Source organism: Apteryx mantelli, chromosome 4, assembly GCF_036417845.1.
Source record: "Apteryx mantelli isolate bAptMan1 chromosome 4, bAptMan1.hap1, whole genome shotgun sequence".
NCBI lineage: Eukaryota > Metazoa > Chordata > Aves > Apterygiformes > Apterygidae > Apteryx > Apteryx mantelli.
In genome coordinates, this window is record NC_089981.1 from 63210579 (window position 1) to 63236901 (window position 26323).

The 26323-nt window shown below is 37.8% G+C and overlaps 1 pseudogene; it reads right to left on the reverse strand.

The window, feature by feature from the left end:
* Nucleotides 1-1716: 1716 nt before the first annotated feature.
* On the reverse strand, nucleotides 1717-3475 carry LOC136991998 (tigger transposable element-derived protein 1-like; annotated as a pseudogene).
* Between the last annotated feature and the right edge of the window lie 22848 nt (nucleotides 3476-26323).

The window sequence follows — 26323 nt, forward strand, 5'->3', positions numbered from 1 at the left end:
ACAGTTCAGCCAGAGGATAAGGTACTCAAAGTCTGGGCAAATACCCTTCTAACATCAATAATCTGGTTATTTACCTTTTAACTCTGATTTTCTGTAATGTAGTTTTGTTCAATCTTCTAACATTATTACATTGTTTCTAGTAAAAATGAAAATCTTTGAGGTTCCAAATAGTTTTTTTTTCCCCTAAACATATTAAATTGCTGCAACCATGGTTTCTGTTTTATTCCTTCAGTATTCTCCTGTGATATTGATGATACTATCATAAGACATTGTGATAATTTAAATTTACCTATTCAGTACCTGTTCCTTTTAGTAAGGTAGCTATTTCCAATAGGGCACATGACAGAAATATTTTATCAATCCACTGATTTCAGATCCAGTGTCAGAGAAGCACATTCATAAAAGCAGGGCTAGAGAAGTCAGACCAGAAATGAAACTCCCATTCGTCTTCCAGTTAGGAACTGAAATAATAGGAAATAGTAGGTGCATTCAAAGGATACAAGCCGGACAAGTTTTGTAGGGAAAGGTAGTATCTCTTAGTAGATCAGTGCAACTGTTTAAGTAAAGGCTGATCCTGTCAACTGTTAGGTCTAAATTAAAGGAAGAAGACAACTGAACTATAAGACACTTGCCGACCTTTAGTTTTTCCTAATGTTTATAGAATTAGACAATTGTGTAGTTTATATATTGTAAAATACTGTAACTGCATATTCACGCTAAGACTTTGATCAGATTCCCAGATGCCTCTGAGCTTCTGATCTGAAATGCTAATGTATGCTCAAAACATAGTTTGAAGAAAGGATCTAATTTAAGCATCAGTGATCATGATTCAGGCTAAAATAATTCAGCTTATGGTAAAGGAAGACTTAAGGAAGACTCCCTTTTATTTTTCAGAGGGTTACATTTTCAATAAACTAATGTCTTCCAAAATTTACTGAAGAGCTGATTCTGAATTGTCCTCTCTGCCTAATAACACATCCCCTCTAAAGTTAAATTCTTTACACTTAGTCTTTGACAAAGACATAGCAGATACAGACTCATTTTCATCTGCTAAAGCCTTTCTTCTTCTCTTCTGATCTAACTACCCCTGGCCAGTGAGGTATGCATTCTTATGCCAAGTAATGCAGTTGCAGTCATATGGCTAGACACTCTCCACATTAAGATGTGTTGCATCTACTTCAAAATTAACTGTTCTCAACCAACCTCCATGCACAGAAGTTGTTGTTGGTTTTACCAACATTTCTTTTCTTACTTTCCTCTTTTGTGTATTAAATTATTAGCGCTATGCTTGAGGAAGCTGCTTTAAGCTTTGGTCATCTGAACACTTTCCTATGCCTAAATGAACAGAAGGAAAGCTGGAGACAAGCAACTTATGGATTGTTTCCAGTGCTGTGAGTGAAAGCACAGGCACAAAGAGATGTATAGTCTACTGGCTTAGAAGGATGCAGGGAAGTTCTTTCTGTAACTGCCAAAAGAAAGGCATTTATACAGGCATACCTCAGAAATATTGCGGGTTCAGTTCCAGACCACCGCAATAAAGCGAATAGCACAATAAAGCAAGTCACACAAATTTTTTGGTTTCCCAGTGCATATAAAAGTTATGTTTACACTATGCTGTAGTCTGTTAAGTGTGCAATAGCATTATGTCTAAAAAACCAATGTACATACCTTCATTAAAAAATACTTTATTACTAAAAAATGCTAACCATCATCTGAGCCTTCAGCGAGTCATAATCTTTTTGCTGATGGAGGGTCTTGCCTCAGTGTTGACGGCTGCTGACTGATCAGGGTGGTGGCTGCTGAAGGCTGGGGTGGCTGTGGCAATTTCTTAAAATAAGACAGCAATGAAGTTTGCTGCATCAACTGACTCTTCCTTTCACGAAGGATTTCTCTGTAGCATGCAATGCTGTTTGATAGCATTTTACCCACAATAGAACTTCTTTCCAAATTGGAGTCAAACCTCTCAAACTCTGCTGCTGCTTTATCAACTAAGTTTATGTAATATTCTAAATCATTTGTTGTCATTTCAACAAAGTTCACAGCATTTTCACCAGGAGTAGTTTCCATCTCAAGGAACCACTTTCTTTGCTCATCCATAAGAAGCAACTCCTCATCCATTAAAGTTTTATCATGAGATTGCAGCAACTCAGTCACATCTTCAGGCTCCACTTCTAATTCTAGTTCTCTTGTTATTTCCACCACATCTGCAGTTACTTTCTCCACTGAAGTCTTGAACCCCTCAAAGTCATCCATAAGGGTTGGAATCAACTTCTTCCAAACTCCTGTTAATGTTGATATTTTGACCTCCTCCCATGAATCACGAATGTTCTTAATGGCATCCAGAATGGTGAATCCTTTCCAGAAGATTTTCAGTTTGCTTTGCCTATTTACAGATCCATCAGAGGAATCACTATCTATGGCAGCTATAGCCTTACGAAATGTATTTCTTAAATAACAAGACTTGAAAGTTGAAATTACTCCTTGATCCATGGGCTGCAGAATGGATGTTGTGTTAGCAGGCATGAAAACAACATTAATCGTGTTGTACATTGCCATCAGAGCTCTCGGGTGACCAGGTGCATTGTCAATGAGCAATAATATTTTGAAAGGAATCTTTTTTTCTGAGCAGTAGGTCTCAACAGTGGGCTTAAAATATTCAGTAAACCATGTTGTAAACAGATGTGCTCTCATCCAGGCTTTGTTGTTCCATTTATAGAGCACAGGCAGAGTAGATTGAGCATAATTCTTAAGGGCCAGAGGATTTTTGGAATGGTAAATGAGCACTGGTTTCAACTTAAAGTCACCAGCTGCATTAGCCCCTAGCAAGAGAGTCAGCCTGTCCTCTGAAGCTCTGAAACCTGGCATTGACTTCTCCTCTCTAGCTAGGAAAGTCCTAGATGGCATCTTCTTCCAATATAAGGCTGTTTCATCTACATTGAAAATCTGTTGTTTAGTGTAGCTACCTTTAACAATTATCTTCTGGATAACTTGCTGCAGCTTCTACATCAGCACTTGCTGCTTCACCTTGCACTTTTATGTTATGGAGATGGCTTCTTTCCTTCAACCTCATGAACCAACCTCTGCTAGCTTCAAACTTTTCTTCTGCAGCTTCCTCACCTCTCTCAACCTTCACAGAATTGAAGAGAGTTAGGGCCTTGCTCTAGAGGAGGCTTTGACTTAAGGGAATGTGGCTGCTTTGATCTTCTCTCCAGACCACTAAAACTTTCTCCATATCAACACTAAGGCTATTTCATTTTCTTAGCATTTGTGTGTTCACTGGAGTAGCAGTTTGAATTTCCTTCAAGAACTTTTCCTTTGCATCTACAACTTGGCTAACTGTTTGGCGCAAGAGGCCTAGCTTTCGGCCTGTCTCGGCTTTTGACGTGCCTTCCTCACTAAGCTTAATCATTTCTAGCTTTTGATTTAAAGTGAGAGACGTGCAACTCTTCCTTTCACTTGAACACTTAGAGGCCATTGTAGGGTTATTAATTGCCCTAATTTCAATATTGTTCTGTCTCAGGGAATAGGAAGGCCTGAGAAGAGGGAGACAGACAGGGGAATGGCTGGCTGGTGGAGCAGTCGGAACACACACATTGATCGATTAAGTTCGCTGTCTTATATGGGTGTGGTTCGTGGTGCCCCAAAACAATTACAATAGTAACATCAAAGATCACTGATCACAGATCACCATAACAAATATAATAATAACAAAAAAGTTTGAAATATTGCGAGAATCACCAAAATGTAACGCAGAGACATGAAGTGAGCAAATGCTGTTGGAAAAATGGCGCTGATAGACTTGCTTGACGCAGGATTGCCACAAACCTTCAATTTGTAAAAAACGCAGTATCTGCAAAGCGCAATAAAGCTAAGCGCAAAAAAATGAAGTGTGCCTGTAATTATAAATCCCTTGAACTGAACTAGCTCATAACTTTACAACAGAGTGGGCATGACATTTTCAGTGTGCCCAAAACTGAAATTGTCATGGACTTCAGTGTCCGTTAATAATCTAGGGCAAGATATCACACATATTCACAGAATTAAATAATACCTTTTACTGTTAGGTTCTCAGACTCAAGGGTTTTCTGCTGAAAAGTCTAGCAATTTCTTTGTACTTTGGCTCTAGAAATAAACAGGAAATCAAACTCTAGACCAGCGTAAATTCCATTTCTAGGTAAAGTTGATTTTCTACCATTTTAAAATATATTGCTGGTGAGAAGAAAAGACAAGGAGAAGGCTGGAGAAGTTTTCTAAATGGGAACATGGTGCCAAGGAATGCAGGAATGAGTACCAGCATTTACTCTTTTGCTCACTCTCAAGTTTCTCACTATACCTTTTATTTGCTGTTGAGTCTGTCTTTTCCAGAAACACTGCCACATCCAGCCCAGAGTCTTTACCATTACTTGGATAACTAGCATCTAGTTATTGATTTGATAGGACTTACTAGATGAAGCTTATTCAATGTATCTTGAAATCAAATGAAGATTTATGTTGACTTTGGTAGCACTGGATTGGTATAGTCACAGAGAAGAGAGAAGATGTGTTTCTTATTAATCAATGCAATACCTGAAAATTAAGGTAACAGAAGCTCAGACAGTTTGGAAGTTCTGTCCAATGTTCAAACAAGAAGATTGGCTGCAGCTAATCTGGAGGGAGAAGGGGCCTTCAGAGCTTAAGACAGATAGCTAAGAAGAGCAAAAATTGTCACATCTGGCAAAAATATGCAGGATAGAAAGAAATAGAGACGTGCTGAAGACAATCATGTTCTTGCTTTTCAGTGTATTTTGAAACCTCAAAGAGAAATGACACATGCCTGTTGACTGCTGCACAAAATGTGTGTATACTCACGGAAGGTTATGATAGTGCCTGCATTTGAAATATGAGATTTTTCCAATAAAAATTACTTTTTATATGAAATTCTTATAGTACCAAAAATATTGTCTTCCTCTATAAACTATTAAGGGCTATGATAAAACCCTTTCTAATACAGCATATCTCAATTTCTCTTCTGCTGAAATGCCTGCTGTTTTCTGATAAGAAGTGTTCATCAACTATAGTGCCTTTTCATGCTAATGAAGCACAGTAACTGAAGGAGGAGCAGCTATGCTGTTCAGCATAGTGCATTCATACATATTGTCTGATATTTGTTCCCTAAAGGGGGTAATGTTTTTGCCTAAGAAGCTGAGCTGTTTTTCTAAATTATTTCTTTCAGTCATTTATACAGCATTTCTCTCTCTACAAAACAAGAAATGAGCCAGTACTAGGAGGTACACAGAGGCAATAATCTATGAAAGGACTGCCCCACTGCCAGTTAAGTGGAAGTGAGGAAATTACTGTGAAGCAACAAAGCTTTTAAAAAGGGAGAATACCCTGTATTATAGATCTCACTTCAAGGGCCTGTAAGGGGGAGAGAATGGGGAACTGCTTAGGCAATTTCCTGCTCTTTAGCTTTCAAGGCAATACATGCTTCTTTCCATAAAAGGGCAACTGGCCAGGGCTATACTGTATATAGTATATATCCTAACTTTAACATTGCCTTTGACACTGTTTTGCATGATATTCTTATAATCTGGTTATGGAAACATGGCATAAATGGAACTACTACAAGATGCATGCAAGATAGTAGGTATCAATGGAGCACTCTCAAACTGGAAAGAGTGATCAAGGGCAGCTCTCTTCCCTAGGCCTGGGAAAAGTCAAGTATTTTGTGAGTGACCAGTTGGATGAAACAGAGTATATGTTTGGAAGATTGTATCAACAAGAAGGTTCTGCACGCACATGAGAGTTCAGGCACACAGTTAAAGACAGTTTTGAAAAACTGAAGAAACAAGGGAACAGCAGCACACAATTCAGTAGACTAGTCAAAAAAGGGCAATTCTATAGAACAAGATCTGGGTTATGTCTTCATGTTGGGAGGCGCAAACAAGTATTTTTTTGGTATGTTAAGAAAAATAATCTTTACAATCTTCAAGCTCCTGCAGGAGACTTGGGTTTACTTGTGACCACTGCCTGAAAGATGTAAACGACTGGACAGAGCCTGGAAGAGGAGGGAATGATCAGAAATCTTGAAGATTTAGACTGCTAGGAAAGAAAATGACAGGATGAGGTTTTTAGTTTAGAAAAGAAAAGACTAAAGGGAAATATCTTCAGATATGTAAAAGCTGCATGCAGAAAACTTCTCAAATGAAGTGAATGAAACCTTCTCTTTGTCTGCTCTGGATAAGACAGGAATTAAAGAGCAAAAGTTTCAGCCAATTTAATTATTAGGAAAAACTTCCTAGCTGTAAGGAAAGTAAAATGCTAGAACAGGTTGCTTAGAGCAACTATGGAGTCTCTATAGAACTTCTATATGGAAGTTCTTTTAAAGAATAAAAATCTATTCCTGTTGGAAACCTATCTTATCAGCCATCTTCAGTTATACATTTGTGAAGAGCCTAACAAAATGAATCCTCACTTGCAGGAAAAAACACAGCTACTATTTCAGTAAATATAATACTGACGTGTGACAAGGTAAAAGGAAGCGCATGACTAGATAGAGTATATGAACCAAATGACAGACATCTCCTGACAGTTCTGCTTTACGATGAGTGTACTTCACCAGGTGCTTCTTCAGCAGTTTACAGATCAAAGCAAGAAAAGGGCATCTGGAGAATTCAGCAACATGCATCAGTGAGAGAAAGTTTTCCATTCTTCTTTTCCTGAGGTGACACAACCCTGAAGTCCATTTTGTGCTTTCTTCAGGCAGATTTAAGATTTATATCCATCAACAGTCACTTTGTACATTTTAAATCAAATTAACCTATCTTGCTCTTTCCACATCTCTTCAGGTAATAAAAAAAATGCTGCTATGATCAAAGCTGAATAAAATGTTCCAAAGGCTGTCTTATAAAGCAGATGTATTTACTGCCTCTTCCTAAAACTTACATCTGCTTTCCAGATGCTGTGATCAGTACTGAAGCATAACAGATTTTAAATCATTGATTTTTCTCAATAACAAGATATGTTCAGGGACTTTCAGAAGTCCATCCAGCGTAACCTTTTCTGTATGCCAAAGGTAAGATGGTAGGCAAGTACATCATCCACTAATCTGCTAATTAGATCACAAAAATCTGAGTTGTTCTCTGTCCTTTTCCCACTTCTTCCTTTCTCCTCAAAAAAAGTCATAAGATTAAGATCTTCCCCACTCATCCCCTTCTCCATTTTCTTGTCCACATCTCTAACTGTACAGCCAGTCACCTGAATTATAGGAGACTACCTGTGTGATAACACATGGTTTTTATGTGATACATTGTATTTAGTCATATAAACTGAGATAAACTGCGCTTCCAAAGACACGCTGTAGTTCATCTAGAAGACACTGTTTTTAATCCTGGAATTATTAGCAGAACTACCGAGATCTGCTTCACATAAACCAACTTATAAAAGTCCCTCCTGGTCTCTCCCTATTAAATATTCAGAGCACCTGTTATACTCACTGACCTCTGTGAATAAGGTCTCATGTGTGAAATCTGAAATTGCTTACATCACTACACAGCACAGTTCACATTAGATCCCAGGGCTGACATGTTAACATCAATGTCTGCAGTAGTTGTTATGATTGCTCCATCTTGTTCTTCTGTTTGCCCTTGACCAGAAGTTGGTTCCTGTTTTGTTTAAAATATCTAGAATACGGACTTTTGGATTTGCTTGATCAGCAGTTTGGAGAAGGTCACCTCTGACCATCACTGTGGCCCATAGGCACTACATGAATAATTAGAATAATTAGAATAATGAATAATTAGAATAATAGAATTTTGCCATTATATTTCATTATCTATCTGTTTCTATCAATCTGACTTAGCCACAGACTCCTCTGGGGTCAGCTTTAGTAATTTCCTCCCAGTAAAGACAGAACTAGTCAGAACTAGTTTTCAGCTTTATCACTCTTTGTACTTCAACATTGTCTTTTCCACCATAGACTGTTTTATAGACTATGCTAAATGCTTTTCCGGGCTGTTGACTTTATGTTGCACAGGTCAGAATGACATGCTGTTAGATAAATACCATATGCAAATCTCCTGTTCCATTTTTTCCTTCCATCAACTATCATACAGCCATGTTCTGAAACATCAAAAGAGTCCTCTAGCTTGGAAATGAGCATAGCAGGAGGCACTATAAAATGTAACCTATAAAATAAAACATAAGCCAGCTCCACATCTCTATTCCCACATAAATAACTGATTTGACTTTCTATCCCATTACATCTGTGGTGTAAAACCAGGATGAGTGAGTTTCATGGAAAACAATCTGTCCAAATCTGTCTAATTAAACGATCTGTTCTGATCTGTCTAATTAAACCAGAATTGCCTCCTTATTAGAAAAGATTATGGTCTCTTTTCAGTTTGAGAAACCAGGGTCAATTTGCAATTGCTAAAAATACACCTTGGTCTTCCTCTTTTTTATTATGCTATTTACAACAAATAAGTAAGGCTTTCCATCTCCTGGGAACATTTTCTAGATTTCAAATCTCTGTCTTCCATCACTAGTGGACAGAATAAGACCCTCCTTTCAAGATGCTTAATGCAGAAACTTTTCTTTGCAGGAATAATTGACTGACAGTTAAAGTTATCAGAGCACTACAGCTGCACATAGATTGTATTTCATAACCACCTCCACTCCTCCAAAAGACCATCTACCTAAAATTATTTTAAAATCCTCAGAGAAGAAAACCTGTATGCCCATTTGGAATACTAACCCTTTTGTTAGCTTCAGAAGGTGAAGGCATGTGCAATACAGGTTGTTCTGAGGAAAAAAAAAAAGTACAAAGAAGATGAGACCATAAACCCAAACTACAATACAGAAAATCAATACAAGATCAATCAGAAACTAAGAGGAATTAGTGGGCTCCATCACAAAGAGATATTAACAAAAATAAGCAGTATATAAATGAAATAAAGGAGGAATTTAGAGACAGTAAAATTGAGATCACATATGTTTTCAAACTCTCAAAGACTTGGTCAGGATTACATATCTTTGACCTGGATTTCCAAACATATTTAAAAGTTGGAGAATAGTAATAACAGTGAAGGGTCCTCTGAGTGTATCTTTCTTTGAGAGAATTTGAGATATGTTCCCCTATGACAGGAATGATTAATTTAATAAACATTGTGTTTTTAGTAATTGTTTTAAAAAGTTCTGATGGTTATCTGTCTTGGACTGGAGCAGAAGAGGAAAATTTATATATATAAAACTTATGACACACTATTAGGAACTGGATTCCTTCTCTCTTTTCTGAAGTGACAATTTGCAGGAACACAAAAGAATAATTCCTAGAATGAGGAAAGCAGTGAGGTAGAAATAACAGTATGCATATCTCACAAAAATAAACATGATAAGTATGAACAGGCAATACAAACATTTCAGAAAGCTTAAATATAAACCTTGAGTCTAAAAGACAAGACATGTATAGGAATATTTCCAGAGAGAATAATCTGGGCTGAAATCACAAAATCCAATGCTCCCATCCTAAAAGGCAAGGTTGAGTGCAGCAGACATTTTAAAATCTGAGCTGTAACAGAAATAGCAGCTACTTGTATGTTCCATCTCCAGCTCTTTGCTCAGCTACTAAGAATAATTAGGAACCAGCTGTTGAATGAGTGTGTCATATCAGCCACTTCTGCATCTATTGACTGCTAACAGCAGAACATCCCTTTCTTTCTCTGGCCTGATGTAGTCACACAGGACATTTGCCTACATCAAGGTTACAGGCTTGGTCTAGCTTAGTCATTATCTGAAAGCACCAAAATGTTGATACTCTGATTTAAGAAAAAGGAAAGGCAAGACTCCAAAGTCACTATTCTTCCCAGTAAAAACATTTTAGAAAGGCAGAAAGAGACCATTTAAATGAAATAAAATTATATTTTAATGTATCAGCCAAGTCAATATTATTGCACATTTTCCTTGCTTTAGACAAAGTATAATTATGTACCTAATGAAAGCATTTGTATTGTACATATGAGTAAGAATTGTGTTTGTATTCTATGTGTTCAGCAAAAATTTTATGCTGATTAAAATACTTTCATTCCCTCTTTTATGTCAACTGCACTTGAACCAAGAACTGAGAAAGACAGTGATAAAGCAAGTACAGTCCACCATTAAATAGAACAATCTTATTAGATGACATTTTATTGCTGAAACAAGGACCTTAAAAGTAAAATAAATAGGTTTCAGTGAACATGAATTCTGACCATACCTTTACAATATACTTTTGGTTCTCGAAGACAAGTGTACAATGTTTTATATCAAGTGACCATTATTTGGTTTTCCAGCTGGCATTAATTATTGTTTTTTCAGGGCTCTTCACTAGAGATAATTCTTTCCTAATGATGGAAATAATACGCTTAAAACTATAACCTCTAGAAGCAGCATTGTTCCAGTAAAGAGTTCCACTTTCCACCTTCTTAAAAAAAATAATAAAGAACTATATGATCTCAAACACCTAATAGTAGTACTGTCCCCCGTTTGGTAATGAAAATTCACACAGAGCAGGGTCTATGTTCACAAGACGAAGGCGAGGTGCAAGGAAGTGGTCAGATGCTCTTCTGTTAACGTTGGGCAGGCGAACCAAGTTTTAGGAGAAAGCACCAAGAAGGGAGGCCTTTCATCAGGGGTGAGATGTCAGCCTGGCTCAAGGCAGATCTAACAAGCCTCTCATTTAGGATCAGGAAATGAAGGCATGCTAGGAAACATGATCTTCTGTGGTAGCCTTGTTAGCTGGAACGCTACCCCAGGGCAAGTCACAGTGGGGACTATATTAACCCTTTGCTTTCCATGGATAAAGAAATTGTACTGCCTCTCCGAGGCAGGGAGAATGAACTTTTTTTCTTAGAATTTTCAAGTATTTGCTAAAAAAAATTTCAGAGCAAATATTAAGAAATATACAACCACATTTGACTTCCTTTTTGAGCTGAGAGACATCTTGTTTACAACAACTAAAATGAGCCTCTTTTTGTTTAATTCATGAAAGGGCTTAAACAACATTTGCCATCTGGACCCAAATTAGATCCTCATGGAAAAGGCACATTATAACCTTAAATTATTTCTGTACTATTTAAGGAGAGTGTTGCCATACTTTTTGCATCTGGTAACATTACAAGAATCATTAGAGTAGCTACAAAGAGAAATTACGAAGTTTCTAAAGGGCAATCAGTATATGAACAGTGCACAAGACCAAAGGAGAACAGAACTGTCTCTTTTTGCATGCCACCAAAGTTAAAAGGATGGAATTTCATTGGCAATCCCAGAAATAGAATTGCATTTCGAATGACTAAAAAAATTCAGCCACAGGAGTTTCTGTAGAGATTAAAGTCAGCAACTCAATGTAGGAATACATAGACTGTATTTGAGAAGACTGTTTGTTGTTTTTTCTTCTTTTACTCTAAATTTAACCTTGTAAAACCCTCTGAGATGTTTGTAATGTACTATAGCAGCAAAGCCATCCTTTAAGCCCGTAGAAAAGTAATACCAGACACTGACGCTGTCTTCCCACCAAATTGTAATTTACTTCACAAAGTTTCTCATTCAGCATGCCTTTTCTCACAGGAAACTAGGCTATAATTCAGTCAACGCCAGTGTTTCATCCTGGAGACCATGATATGCCATTGCTCACACAAATATCTCAACTTACAGGAGAAAGGGCTTGTTCACAACTGTTTACAGAAAAGGAGCCCATGTGTGTATTGTCAGCAGTGTATAAAAGAATATGGTTTGTATAAATAGCCATGTGTAAATGAAGCATGTAAATATTCCATCTTTTGCTTCTAAATCCATATGGATTATACCATACACGTGCTCAATTTACAAATGGATTACTGTACATATCCTCATTACATGCCTCTAGTTATTGTTTCCTTTGTTAGAAGGCAGAAATGTTAAACAATTCAGTGAGTCCATAAATTAATAATTCAGAGAAGGGAAAAAAGTAATCCTTCATAAATGCTTTTCATTCTATGTATACCCAAAGCAGACATGGCCGTGCTGAGCGCAGCATCGTCTTCTTCCCTTGCACTTCCAGTTTCACTGACTGGTGCATGGAAAGAGCAGAACCCAAGGTCATCCTGCCCCATCCTCTCCAGGTGCTATTGACATAGTGAAGACAGGTGGGTTAGGGGAGAACTGTAGAGATTAGGGTTTTTTAGTTTAGTGAGTAATGTTGCTCATCTTATTTTTATGGTGGAGTTGAAGCTGACTTTTTCAATAGGAAATAAGATTTTTTAGAGTCTGGTATGGTGCAGGCATACCTAAAATGCCTCCCAAAGCAAGTGGTTCAGGAAGAAGATTAGATATTAAATGGTTTTAATAACAAGCGAAGAGATGTACCAGAGAGTTCGACATCCCCTGCCAGTGGCTGATATAGAGGACAAAGCCAGAGAATCTGCCATAGGAGAAATGTAGTGGGTCTGCTGGAGAAACATGTAAAAAGGACTGAAAGCATCTTCCTGTCCAATTGCGTATGGATAAGGAAAACATAGAAGACTTACCAGAGAGGGTTTGAAAAGACACTAGCCCTGGACAGACAGAAATATCTTGTTTTTGTCCCAGTTCATAACAGATGGCACAAGAAGAATTCAGATGCTTTTTTTTTTCTTTTTTTGACCTTGCAACCTAATGTTCTGAAAAAATTAGAGAGAAATTGGATGCCTGGGGTAGGAGAAGTGGTGTGAGAGGGAGTAATGAATGAATATAAGATAATATAAACCATTTTCTTCCATTAATGTTTGGTATCCTAACACAATGATCCCCTTCCTCAAGTCCACGATAGCTCAGCCTCAGGAGTCCTGATGCTCTGTCAGATCCATTTCAGGCCTCTACCACCCAACCTCCTACTCTGGCCTCCTCCATGGCATTCTCAACCAGAGCTCAAGAAGCTAGTTTGATATCATTTTGCCATGTCTTCTTACTTCCCTCCATCCAAGTCTCAGACCTTCCTTTTTTTCTTTATTTACCATTCCACACACTCACTCACTACTGTCATCCTCTATTTCTAGCAGAGTGTAAAAGCTGCCCAGCTCACTCTGAAGTTGGCTGGAGTCAAAGTTATATTCTAGTACCAACATTTCTTCAGTGTAAAGAGGAGCCATGCAGCTACGCAGCCTCCTCATAAGGCTCAGGAATGTCTGATCCACAGCTTGCACTGATGAAGGGAGAGAGGGGAAAGGTTTCCAAAAGCCCTCTTAGTCTTCCTCATAAATTCATGCCTCATACTTGCAAGGATTTAAAATCTATGTAGTAGCTTTTCATCATCTTTTCAGTGATGTATAACATGGAAAGATGTTTCTGCATTTTAACAGCCTTAAAAGTTACATAATTATGTATTTAGGTTACAATGAAAACAGTTACTTTCTATTTTTATAATAACCTACATACAAAAATACTTTTAGACAATTCAGTGTCCTGTCCTTTTCCTGCAGGAATTGCATAACAGCTGACAAGACTGGAGCAACTAATTTAAGATTTCAATTTGATCCTTATTAATGTAATTAAAATTAAGTAACTATGAAATAACACAGAGTAAATAAAATTTAGCCTAACAAAGGAGGATTTGTGTTTCCCCCTTTGCAGACAATGTCTAGAGAGGGCTGCTGTGGATCTACATTCAGCCTCTGGGTCCCCAGCAAGGCTTTTAATCTAAGGCCTAAAAAGACAAGGCATTTTGACTTGCTGTGGGATATAAACAGTAAAGTCTCAGTATGCTGTATTTAGTTTCAGTATAATATCTAATACTTTAAAATGTTTTTCATATTATGTTTTCCTCCACTAGAAGGAAATGTTCTTATCTGGGAATTAGGTGAAGTTACAGGTATGATGGCCACTTTTCATTTAACACAGATGTAAGAAGCAGTTAAGCTCCTATTCAGAGCAAAGGTCACTGAGGCAGTAGGAGCCACTGCCCACAACACAGACACCACATGTATGAGAGGACAACATCTCTGGGGCAGGGTACAAATGTTGGTGCATGGGTATTTGTTTGTGTCTGTGACAAAAGAAGCACTGATGATGTGGCCATGAAGAAAGCCATCAGAGATTTTTGACCAAAGTGATGAATGAAAAGAGGCTTGGACCCACCTTTCCACCTTATCGTAATTTACCGTCACCATAAAGATTTTTATTAATCTGTTAAGTTTGTTGAGCAAGAGCCCTAAAGCTTTCTGAATAAGTTAAAAGCAGATCTATGCTAACAGTTAATTAAAGTTAATTAAAGTAAGAATATTAAGCAAACCCAGACTTGTGTGTCTTAGTGTCGTTTGTTTAATAGACCAGAAATAAAAAGGAATAAGTAGTTCCACCTTAAATATCAATAATATAATAAACTACCTGACTTACTGTCACAGAATAGCCTGAGATTTGGAGACTGGAGATTTCTTAATTACTGAAGGATGAAGGGACATCGAGCTTTCATTAGCATCTATATCTATAAGCGGTTTTTCAAGGATTTCAGCCAAATTATAAAATAAGGAACCCTATCCCACACATTTTAACAAGCTTTCATTTAAAAACAAACAAATAAAAACCTTAGTTCTATTGCAAGTAATGTTGGAATTATGCAGACTTTTCCTTGAAAAACAGAGTATTTGAGACCTATATTTATTTTCATTTGTAAGTCAACTTTACAGTAAGTTTAGTTCTCTGAATCCATGGCTCTACATCTCTGCATTCCATTGTGTTTAACTGTATTTATTATTAACAAAAAGACTGAAGAACATGTGTACCTCTCAGCCTATTTCTTTGGAAACCCATAAGGAATTCAAGGATACATCACCTTTTCTGAGGACTATAACAATCTTTGGGAAAGCATTATTAAAAGCAACAATACTCTTAAAAGATAAAGGCAAAGCAGGAAAATAAAATTCTAAATAATATTCCCTTTAAGGAAAGGATCCAAAACTTGAAACCTAGTGTAGCCTTAGAAAGCAGGCTCAAAATACTTCCTTTCTGATCATAGGCTTTTTGATCCCTATGTTTATTAATCCCTATGAAATGTAATAAGTTTGCATGCAACTTCCATAGAGTCTGATATATTCAATTTCTTTTGAATAAATGTATTTTATTTGTTGAGACCATATCCATTCAAATATGCTCCATTTTATGCTTAAGGAACTTCTCCCCCAGTTTCAAACAGCCATGACAACAATAAAGTACAAACACCATAAATAGGCCAGCCCTGGTGGTAAGTACAGAAACAAGAGAAATGACACTAGTCACCTTGTCCATTCTGCCACAAGGTCTACTTATGACACAAAGAATGACATATTTACATTTCAGTTAAATGATCATTGTGTGTATATAAAGTCTGAAGAACCCTGGATCATCGATCAGAACTATTTACATTGTCAATTGCCCCACTTCTGTTCAGCCCAAGTGAAGGTTATTTTAATACTACCACTTCCATGCCACCATACATAGCATTCATCAAAAAAGCGGGGGAGATGAAGGGAGAATACACTGACAATGAAAAAAATGGACTGTTTTTTCTAGGAGCAGCATCTCACTTTGCCATTTTGAAGGGCGTGGTTATGGATGGAGCATGCAGAAAACTACTATTATGTTGTATACACTCTGATCTCTAAACAGAACAGATGTGAATTAGTGAGTTAATATTCACTGTAATTTTTGTGACTTAGTACTGGTGTCCTAATATTCGACACCAAATATCTCTGTGTAATGAACGTAACTTCATTTCTGGAATATTTTCTTGTCAAAGAGAATCAATTCATCTTCTTTTAAAAGCTATTTGGTAATATCTAGCTCCGGGTACAGTAAAGGTAATTCCAGCATGTAATTAGGATCTTCGGTTACTTCCATTTTGTTCAAATATTTGCAGTAATCAATGACACATGGGGGGGAAAAAGTCATTGATTACCCAGAGAATGGTGCCAAAAAGCAGACACGGCAAAATAGAAATCATCACCTTTCACAAGAATAATCTTTAAAAGTTTGGCAAGATAGAAGAGTTCTCTTCACAAGAAAAATATGGACAGTAATACTTTTTATAAGGGATGTGATAAACCTTCCTGAAACCTCATGAGAGAGAACTAACCTAATATTCACCTTCTGCAGAGGGTTTGGAAGTGACAGCCCTGTTAACAAACTAATTAACAATCCATTATAAATGGCCAAATTAATTTTTATGGATTAATTATAAACCCATTATGAACCCAAAACTTTCATATGGTCCATTGTTAATAAGTCATATTACCTTAAAACTCATCACAATGAATCACTAATTTAAATGGCTACAGTAAGAAATGCAGAAAAAGATATCAATGTTCATATTAACATACTCCTATTAAATATTTACTCCTATTAAATAGTAACTAAATACACTCTCATTGCTTTTATGTTGCAGTACAAATACAGCTATATTTTAATACAGGTATACAATTGGATTTTTGCAGCTACGTGCTGATTCAGAATCTGCTTGTAATAAAATACAACTGGACTGACAGGATATTGCTTTCAGCAGAACAAGCATTATGTTTGTTCAGCACAGAGTCTCATGAGGGCTAAGCCCAGTTAGAAAATAAGGCAGACCAGTAGGAGTGCATCTGAAAAGACAGTTCGTTGGTGAGAAGGATGTAATGTCTGCACCATACACATTTTGGGTGGTGTCGGTTTGGGTTTTTAAACTTTGGACTAACTCTAGCCTGGCCCCTTGGACTGAATGAGCATTTGTGTCTAAAGCCACTCCTGGAACACATCTCCCAACTCGGTTTCATCCAAAAGAAAACCAAAAAAGATCCAGAAAGGAACCACTGGGACTGCTTCACAATGTAAACCAAAGCACAGCAAGTGGGGATGAGCAGATTTGCTTCAAAAGCATGCTCCTGATCCAAACTAAAACATTAAATTAGACATGCCCAAGAGGTCAGCAATTTTGTCCAGAAACTTTTGATTAAAACATGATAATGAAGTGGGAAATTTCACACCTATGACTGATGAGAGCAAAAATCTCTGAAGTCTCTGAGGACACCAACAACTCTTCAGAGTGAAGGGATCAAACCATTCTGGTCAATAAAATTGCTTCCAGAAGACAAAAGTTTTGACTTTAGATGGAAAACAAACAAACCCTTAGATTTCTGTAAGGTTCCTGAAAACCAATAGGAAGTAACAGACTCTCACAAAATAGAAATTCCAATAGCAGAGGAGCATAAAATATCCACTGAAATTGCATTCTGGTATATCACTTTCATCCTTCTTAAGAAAAATAAGATGTTTCTATGATGAACACCCCTACCAAACTATAAGAGAACAGGATCCTACAAAACTGGAAGTGGAGAATTTAGATGCATCTGCATTGGTTGTACTGCCTGGAAGGAGGAATCAGAAAGACCCACTGATGTAGCACCATGAAGTGAAAAGAGGCGCAAGCGTATGCAAAGAAAAAAAGCTGTGGGACTATCAGGTCAACTATTCCAACAAGTCAAAAATAAACACAGATTTAGCCTTGGTTCTGATCCAATCCATTGCTTAGCACTCCAGATTAAATGAACACCAAGAGTCCAGGCTTTCCATTTTGGTCACTACCCACTTGCACCCAGACCCTCTTCCTTTGACCATCCATCTTGTAGAAACAGAGGCTCTGCCTACAGTCTCTTCTGGGCTCCCTGTTCCTTCACTGCAGGAAAACAACTAGGTTCCTCCAAGAGGACCTAGTAGCAAAGTTGAGGGACTATTTCATTCAATGTCTCTTCTTACAGAGAGTGTTGTAAGAACCACAACAAATTTGATGCCCCATACTGAACAGGCCTTCAATGTTTTGCCAATAGGCCTCATGCCCTCAAGTATTTGGACAACTTGGGAGAGATATCTATTTCAAGGGCTGTTACAGCATTTCCCTTCCTTTGTAAGCCTCACTGAAGCCATCAGCTAGACTCCAAACAAAGTTCAGAAGACCTCTTCAAGTAAGAGGTCATTGTTTCCTCACATTTCTCTAGGAATGCATTAGAGAGAGACATGGTCCATACTCTTAGGGGAAACATATTAAGGATATGGGATCACCCATATCAAGCTCAAAAGACAGCTGGATATTGGCTAGAGAATACTTCCTTAGGGCAGCCAGCTATGACATAACTCGGTCATGAAATTTTATATATGCATGTTTCATGACTAACTTTTCTTTTGTGGCTTTCTACCTCTTAATTCAAAAGTTAGAAAATATTAGGGTTTTGTATAACATTTTTCAGCTTCTTCTTAATTACTTACCACTTTGAGTATGTTTCAGTCAATAGATTCTCATTATCTAGCAATCAATGAAAACACAAGGATGTTCAGTATGCCTAAAACTTAGCCCTCGTGTTTTAGACTGCTAAGTCTGCATTTTAGTAAACTATATTTAGTCACCAAGCCTGGAAGATCTCAGCCTTTGCAAATAGATCTAGGTTTTCTGATTGAGTGACCTCTAGCTTTGTCTCTCACACTAGGATAAGACAACTGATAGAGGTTGTTGGAAGTACAAATACATATTGATGAGCTTGAAATGCAAAGTTAGGAACTGGATTTAAATTCTAGTTCTAGCAAAGCTTTCTCACATTGTTGTGTAGAACATGCAAATACTTTTAATAGAAACACCAGAAAAAAAGCAGAAGAGTCAAGATCAAAATTAAATTTGATGTCTTTTAATAGCCCTGATATTTTCCAGCATGTTGTAAATATAGGAAAATTGAAAGCTTTCTGAACCCAAACTGAAAAATTGATCTGAAAGTACTGGCAAAGTCCTAAAGTTGCAATGGATAGATGGCTGTAGCAATGATATGTTTCTTTCCTGATCAGCAAGCAATAGAAATATGTCTGTTATTTACAAGTGTGTTGCTTCATCCATCAAGGCTGCACTGAACAGACCGCACTTAGTAAGTAAAGCATAGCAGAAAGTGATAAAAATGACTTCCACTTTAGCTATGCTAATTCTAAGGTATGTACTGTAAATGTTTACAACCCCTGTTAAGGTAATGCCTCTAAGAATACAGCTTTAACAAAATTGCAACAAAATGTTCAAATGAGAGTATTCCTTTTGAGCTAATTTGAATCAAATTCCTTTGTTAGAATTGATACCAAAGGAATTCAAAAGCCCTACTCAATAATACAAAGTATTATTTTACCTGGGAGAAAAAAGTGTGTAAAACTACAAAGCTCTGTTTCCGTGACACTAGCTGTATAATAAGAAAGACTCTTTGAAGTCAGTACTACAAGTGAAAAATCACTTGATAATTACCCAGCAATAGGATGCAGTATATTTCACTATTTCCTTATGTTTAGCTCCCTCAATCCCAATATAGAAAAGGCAATTCAAAAAAGAAGACTAACTTATGTGCTCTGAAACACCCCCTGGAGAAGCTTAGCCATCTCCTTTTACAATAAGAACAATAGTCAGCAATCTTTTGTGCCAGGGTTTGGTAGTACGAATAACCCCGCTTTTCCCCTAGGAACACTTGTGCATTCATTGTTGACAGGTGGAAGCAGCTGCCATCTCAAACGTCTTTGAAGTAGAGGCCAAGATTTGGGCCAAAAGCAAACCCTCTAGTGTAAGAGAATATAGTCTGATGTCCTGATATTTTATGATACCTTAAGGGGATCTCAAGAGGTTTTAAAAACGGGGCATCACAGCGAGGCTTTAGTACAAGTGCTGTTCCTGTGGCTGCAGTAGGCTAGGAGCTTACAGAAAACATATTGCTCCTTGGTCTTTGGTGAATTTTTCCCTCGCCAGCCTCCCTCACAAACAAGTCTTGTATCTGCCACCACTCAGGGCTGCAGCTCCACCCCTTGCCTCTCACCCACGCAGGGTGGGGAAGGACAGACCTGAAGAGGCCAGCACGTTTCCCCATGCCAATGACAGGGGCCACAGTAGAGCTGAGGGGCCTCTACACAAGCCAGCCACTTTTGCTACCATGCTGCACCCTCAGAAATGGGTCTATGCCCTGAAATGATACTTTTACATGGAAATTTGGTATTAGTTGTATTATTCCTATAGCTGTAATCACAAAGATCTCCCCATTCTCCTTTTCATGAGAGGGACTGAGAAAACATTCCCTTTAGACCTGGGGATGGGCAGGCACTAAGGGAGCTGGTCTGAAGCTGAGGGGCTGCTGTCTGTGGGATATCCCTGCTGTGTGGTGAGAAGGGAGCGAGTGGATTTGTGACAAATCACACAGAAGGACTGCTATATTTGTAAAATACATGTACATACTCAGCAGCCGCAGTTTTTCCTGACTCTATGTTCCTGTCCCACTCCTGTTAGCGATTATTTTTTGGCTCATATTTAGTAGAGAAGTTCTGACTCATCGGGAAATCTGAGCAAGTTGCACCAATTTTGCCACACATATCAGAAAAGGCTTAAGTCTACTTCATTATTTTCATGTGTAATCTATAAAGATTGAATTCAGCCTAGCTTGCCAATCTTGGCAGATGGGTGGCAATTTGGGGAAAGAAAATACCAGTTCATTCTGGAAGATTTGGAATGTGGGGAGAGCACTTGGAGGAGGAAGAAATATTACTTTTTTTTTTTTTTTTTAATATTCAAGCTATTTTTTCAGGCACAACTTATTTTCTTTGTTTCCTTATCATTTGGGAAGGGTATGAGCTTTATAGATAGCAAAGCTTTGTGGAGCACTCCAGAATCAGAGTCTCCCATCATGCTTGGTGTAGCATACAGTACAATACATCTTTTTCAAAGCTATTAAATTGTTGCCTGGTCTCCCTGAGTTCATTCACTCAGGAGTTAGGCCTTGTGCTTTTACAGTTCTTGGGTCCTCCCCTCCTTAAATCAATCCCTGGACTTCAGTGCATATTACCACTACTGGTTTTTCTATCAGAAGAATTTGAACAGCGATCACAGAATCACAGAATCGCTGAGGTTGGAAGGGACCTCTGGAGATCATCTAGTCCAACCCCCCTGCTCAAGTAGGGTCACCTAGAGCACATTGCACAGGATCGCGTCCAGGCGGGTTTTGAATATCTCCAGAGAAGGAGACTCCACAACCTCTCTGGGCAACCTGTTCCAGTGCTCTGTCACCCTCACAGTGAAAAAGTGTTTTCTCATGTTCAGATGGAACTTCCTGTGTTTCAGTTTGTGCCCGTTGCCTCGCGTCCTGTCGCTGGGCACCACTGAAAAGAGTCTGGCTCCACCCTCTTGACACCCTCCCTTCAGATACTTGTACACGTTGATAAGATCTCCTCTCAGCCTTCTCTTCTCTAGGCTAAACAGGCCCAGCTCTCTCAGTGCTTTATTTTATTACTGCTTTATTTTCAGGCCTGGTGTTATCCAATGCAATAATTACAATTCAAATGTAGATATGCAACTACTCTTAACAAAAGTGTACATGCCCCAATGTTTGTTAAAGGGCTAAATAACAATAGCATACAATGTCAGTAAGTTTGCTGACTACTCAAACACTTGCAAAACGAAAGCAAAGACATGTTTAGGAAACAAATATATGCCAGATAATCCCATAGAAATGGCAACTGTGCTTAGACTAGAAGAGTACTAAAATGAATTCTGCCAAATAATGGGTCAGGAAGACCTCAACAGGAGCATCCAACATGAATGTCACAGGCTCACAAATGCAGAACAGTGAGCAGTAAAATGGGTTTATGTTGGTATACAGCATCAGTATACTACACTGAGCAGCAGTTCTGTTGTTCATATTTTAGAAGAGGACACGGAAAGACTGAAGTACAAAAAAACAGGAAAAATGACTCAATGCTGGAAAAATGCTTTACAGTAAGAAATATAAAAAAAATATATGCTTCTCTTTTTTAAAAAAATACTGACATCTGATGTATTTATAACACAAATATGCCTTCAAGAGGTGTATATATAGCAAACATTAAAATACAAAGGCGAAAACCATTGAAAACATGCATCTAGGAAAATGAAGAGCTACGTCTGGCTATATGGTACAATAACAAAGCAAGTCAGCCTTCCATCTAAAGAATTTTTTTTTTAATAACTTCTCAATTCAGAAAAGTACATGTTTTTTAAGGGCAGCAGTTCCTCCTGGGTGAGTAATTGCACAACTCCACACAAAGCAACACCCTGTGTTAGAATCAGTGCCTGCCAGCACATCCTCTTTTTAAAGAAAGGTTCTTAGTATGCTTAGTGACTGTGGGGTTTGCTTTATTCAGGTTATCCAGAATTCATGCTGAATTAGCATTCCCCCAAATCTTCTTTTTCCAAGTATTTTACCAGAGTTTAGCTAGGAAAATTACAGATGTTGCATCATTTACTCAGAAAAATTACTGAAAATAGCTTTCCCACTGGCTGTGTCTGAAGAAATGTTGTAATATATTTTTCCATTCACAGATAACAGTCTCTATCTCTCTTAAAATTTGAATTCCAGGACCTGAGTTCTTGTCCTTCAGGATTACCTGAATTACAGTCTAGACCAGAGCTCTGGTTCTCCATGTTGCATTGTACAGATGTAAAAGACAATCAGGACTTGAGCTCTGAAGAGAAACATGATATCATGCTGTGCTCCTGTGAAAGCCAGTTCTGGAAAACCAACTGAAGCAAATCATTTATTCCATTAAATCCTTTGCTATACTGTATAAATGATCTGAACTTCCAGTTTTGCTTTCAGAGAATTTTGCAGTGGTCTGTCATTCTGTATTTACATCTACTGAGAACCATTTTCTCCAAAGCTGACCCTAAGAATGCATATGTTAACTTGCTCTGAAGACTTCCCTCCATGAATAGATGTATAAGGTCTCTGACAATGAACATAACCTTGTCCTTCATCTTCATTATACTGGCATGAAAACACATGGAGGAGAATAAGCAAGAAAATGGGGAGTTACTGCAGTCATAAACCTCAAGTGACTGTATTTTATAAATGCTTTTATTTTATATAAATGTAATAGTCTTCAGAATTAATTTCTTGAAATGATTAGGAAAGAGAGTGTGTCAGAGAAAACACAAGCTAGCGCAAAGCACAGCTGAACAATCATGCAATATTGCACTAAGTTGTTATTAGAACAATAAAATCTGGCCTGTGAACGGGGGCTTAATGCAAGGTATGCTGTGTGATGTGAATGAAATTCAGCGTGAGCGCACTGTATGAATGTCTATGTAGGCATAGTCACTACCTTAGACAGATACACAAAAGAATAAAATATCTTTTCCTGTGACGGCAATTACATCGCTTTTGATGCATGACATTCTGCAACACAACGTGCCATAGTGCCTTTGGCAGCTGTTCCTAGGGCATGTCCACACTATAAAATTAAATGCAGTGTAGAAAACTGCAACCTATTAAGTTCTAAGCTAACTTCAGAACCAGAACCATCCAAGCCATGTTTTAATGGCATCACTGAGGCAGCAGACCCTATTAGCTCAGGCTCAGTACTATGTGGACTTGAGTTCATATATTTGCACCAGTTGATATATTGATATATTTGCACCAGATTGTGCTGTGTGGACCTACTATAACCTAGCACTATATCAGTGTTTCATATATCTGACTCCAGTCGGAGAATATTTTGGCCCTTAAATACAGTCATTTCTGTCCCTCTTTGCTGGGATATGTACTTACTATGTATACACACATGCATCAGAGGGAACTCTTAATAGACCTCATATATGAGAAGGTTGACAAGATGTAGCCCTACCTTTGGGTGAGTTAGATAGTTATGACAGAGATTTGGTTCAAAGAATTACAGGGAACTTTTACACAAAGCAAATTATCTGTTCAGAGAATTATGTTTTTAAAAGACTGAATAGCTCAGAGAGCACAATCTAATGTGAAAATTGTCCCATAGATGACTAAAACAATTCAACAACTCAAATCAACACTTGAAGGGGCAGTGCAGTATATCTGGACTTGCAAAGTCTGTTTCATAAGGTACATTCCCAAAGAAGTTAAGCAATGAGACAAATGTTCTCACATGGATTAACAAAAAAAAGTAAAAAATAAGAAAAAACTCTTTAGAAATTAGAAAGCAACAGACAGTAAAGAGTGATCAGTTCTTCTAATAGAAGAAGTCGCTAATGAAGTCTCACAGGGATCTGTACTGAGCCCATTCTGTTCCATATATTCATGAACAGTCTGGAAAAGGAGATGAAGCCTCAGGGGAGACAGTATGCAGATGACAACAAATAATCTGGGCTAGAAAAGGTGAAGGCTGACTGCCAAGGGAAGACCTTACATAACATACATACAGGCTGATGAGATGTAATGTAGATAAACATGAAGCAAGGTAACGAAGTAGTTAAACCAAACATCATCAAGCCAAACAAACAGTTCAGAGGAGCTACTGACATCAAGAAAGCTATTTATTTTTAATTCCTTCAGCTTATTTTTTTCTGTGCAAGAAAGCTTTGATAAAACATTTAAAATTCAAGCAGAGACAAGAAAAAAAACTTGAAAAGTTTCAGCCGGAAGGTTTATTCTCTGCTAAAATTATAAACAATTGAAGATAAGGTTTGTATCAGGAAGTCCTAGGCAATATTAACAAAGTTTTGTAGTGATCTCTATGCTCTGCTGAACATTAGCGCAATCTTGTTCTTCAGTACTAGGGGTCCATCGTTCCAGGATTTCCTGTAGGTTGTCTGCATCTGCTATTTCACAGTACCCAAATAGTTTAACAGTTTGAACTCTGACGTTTCCACCCATTCTGCTCTTTTCATTGTATTCTTTTATGGCTGTATCAAAAATGCTGACTCAAATTTTTCAGAAGTCTGTCTTTACAACTCCCGTTCCAATTCTTCAGGCTTTTTACCCCTTTGCAGAGAGGTTCTCTTTCCTTCTTTCTTTTAAAATTCAGCACAGGATTATGAAATGCCAAATATTCCCATTTTGTACATTATTTACTATGTCTTGCATCGCACTTTAAATGCCTGACATCAGATTCTTCTTAAAAAAAAAAAAAAAAAGAAAAAGAAAAGAAAAGAATCCCCCAAATGCAGGCTTTTCTTTACTGGTTGTTAGCCTCTAAATAAAGACAGCAGCTGTCTGATCTCCCCATTTTATGTTCATGCCATTAAAAGACAAGACAACATGCTTTTTCTTTTGTGAGGTTTGAATTGACCATACCTTGGAAAATGTTTATCTTAATATGGCAGTGCTTTATATCTCCTGCTATAGAAACACTTGATGGAGAAATATTTCACCCCAGATTATATTTTGGTGAAATTGCACAAGCGATAAAAGAAAGAGACTAGACATATACTTCAATTTTAGTGAATTATGTTGTACATGACAACTTGGTCACAGAACTAGTTCAAATGGCCCTGATCATAGGCATAGTCATAAATTAATAAAATGGATAAAGCAATAAATGGATGCTGAACATTTATATTATGAACATTTATATATATATATATATATATGCTGGGGGTACCTATGGCTCTGGGAAAACTGTTAATTTACTAATGTTGATAAATAAAATGAAACATACAGAATACAAAATCTGTCATTTACAGTCACAGGTTCACTAAAAGGGAAGAATAGCTGCAAATGCTTTGGAGAATCAAATGAGAAATACAATTTGCAATATAACATGAGAGTCACCTTGGTCTGAATGTTAGAACTACAGCATGAAGCAAAGCTATCTAACGGCTGTCACCTGCAAAACAATTGTTCAGCAGGAGTTTCTGGGAACAGCGTACTTAACATGAGCTGGCACTGTAAAGTGGTACCACAAAAGGCAAGTACAGTTGCACATGAAACATGGAAAAGACAAGCAATTTTTTCTTTCAATATGGGCATGGGAATGTTATGAAAACTGCTAATCCATTATCCCTACAGACTCATTCCTTACCACCCACCTGCCATATGAGGTGCACCAGCCATAAAAACTTCACATAGCTAGCAAATCTTTCCATAAGGAAAACTGGCACCCCAGCAACCTAAAGATGCTGGTACAGGGACATTAACAAGGCTCCTGATCTGAAATCTGTACAGAGACTGTAGAGGCGAGCTAGTGAAGTTGCTAGCAAAGGCCCACAGGGTAGAATACAACCAGATGTCTCAGCAAGCTAAACTCTCTGAGGAGGTACAGCCACGGTAGTGACAAAGGAGAAGAAATTAGTGCTGAATTCTAAGCTTTGATATGAACAGTCATGTAGCCACAGAACGAGCTGGGTTAGCTGGGTTAATGCTAAATCTGGATTTCTCTACTGCACATTGAAGTGACTTTGCCTGTGACTTTGCATGAGCTTAACCTTCTGAAGTTGCCAGTCAGGCATGAAAAATATCAGGGACATGTGGAAGGACAGATGCAAGTGGAATGAAAGACTGTTTTCCTTTGTCAGGTACCCCAGCTTAATCCCGCCTGCCCAACCCTTCAGTATCTG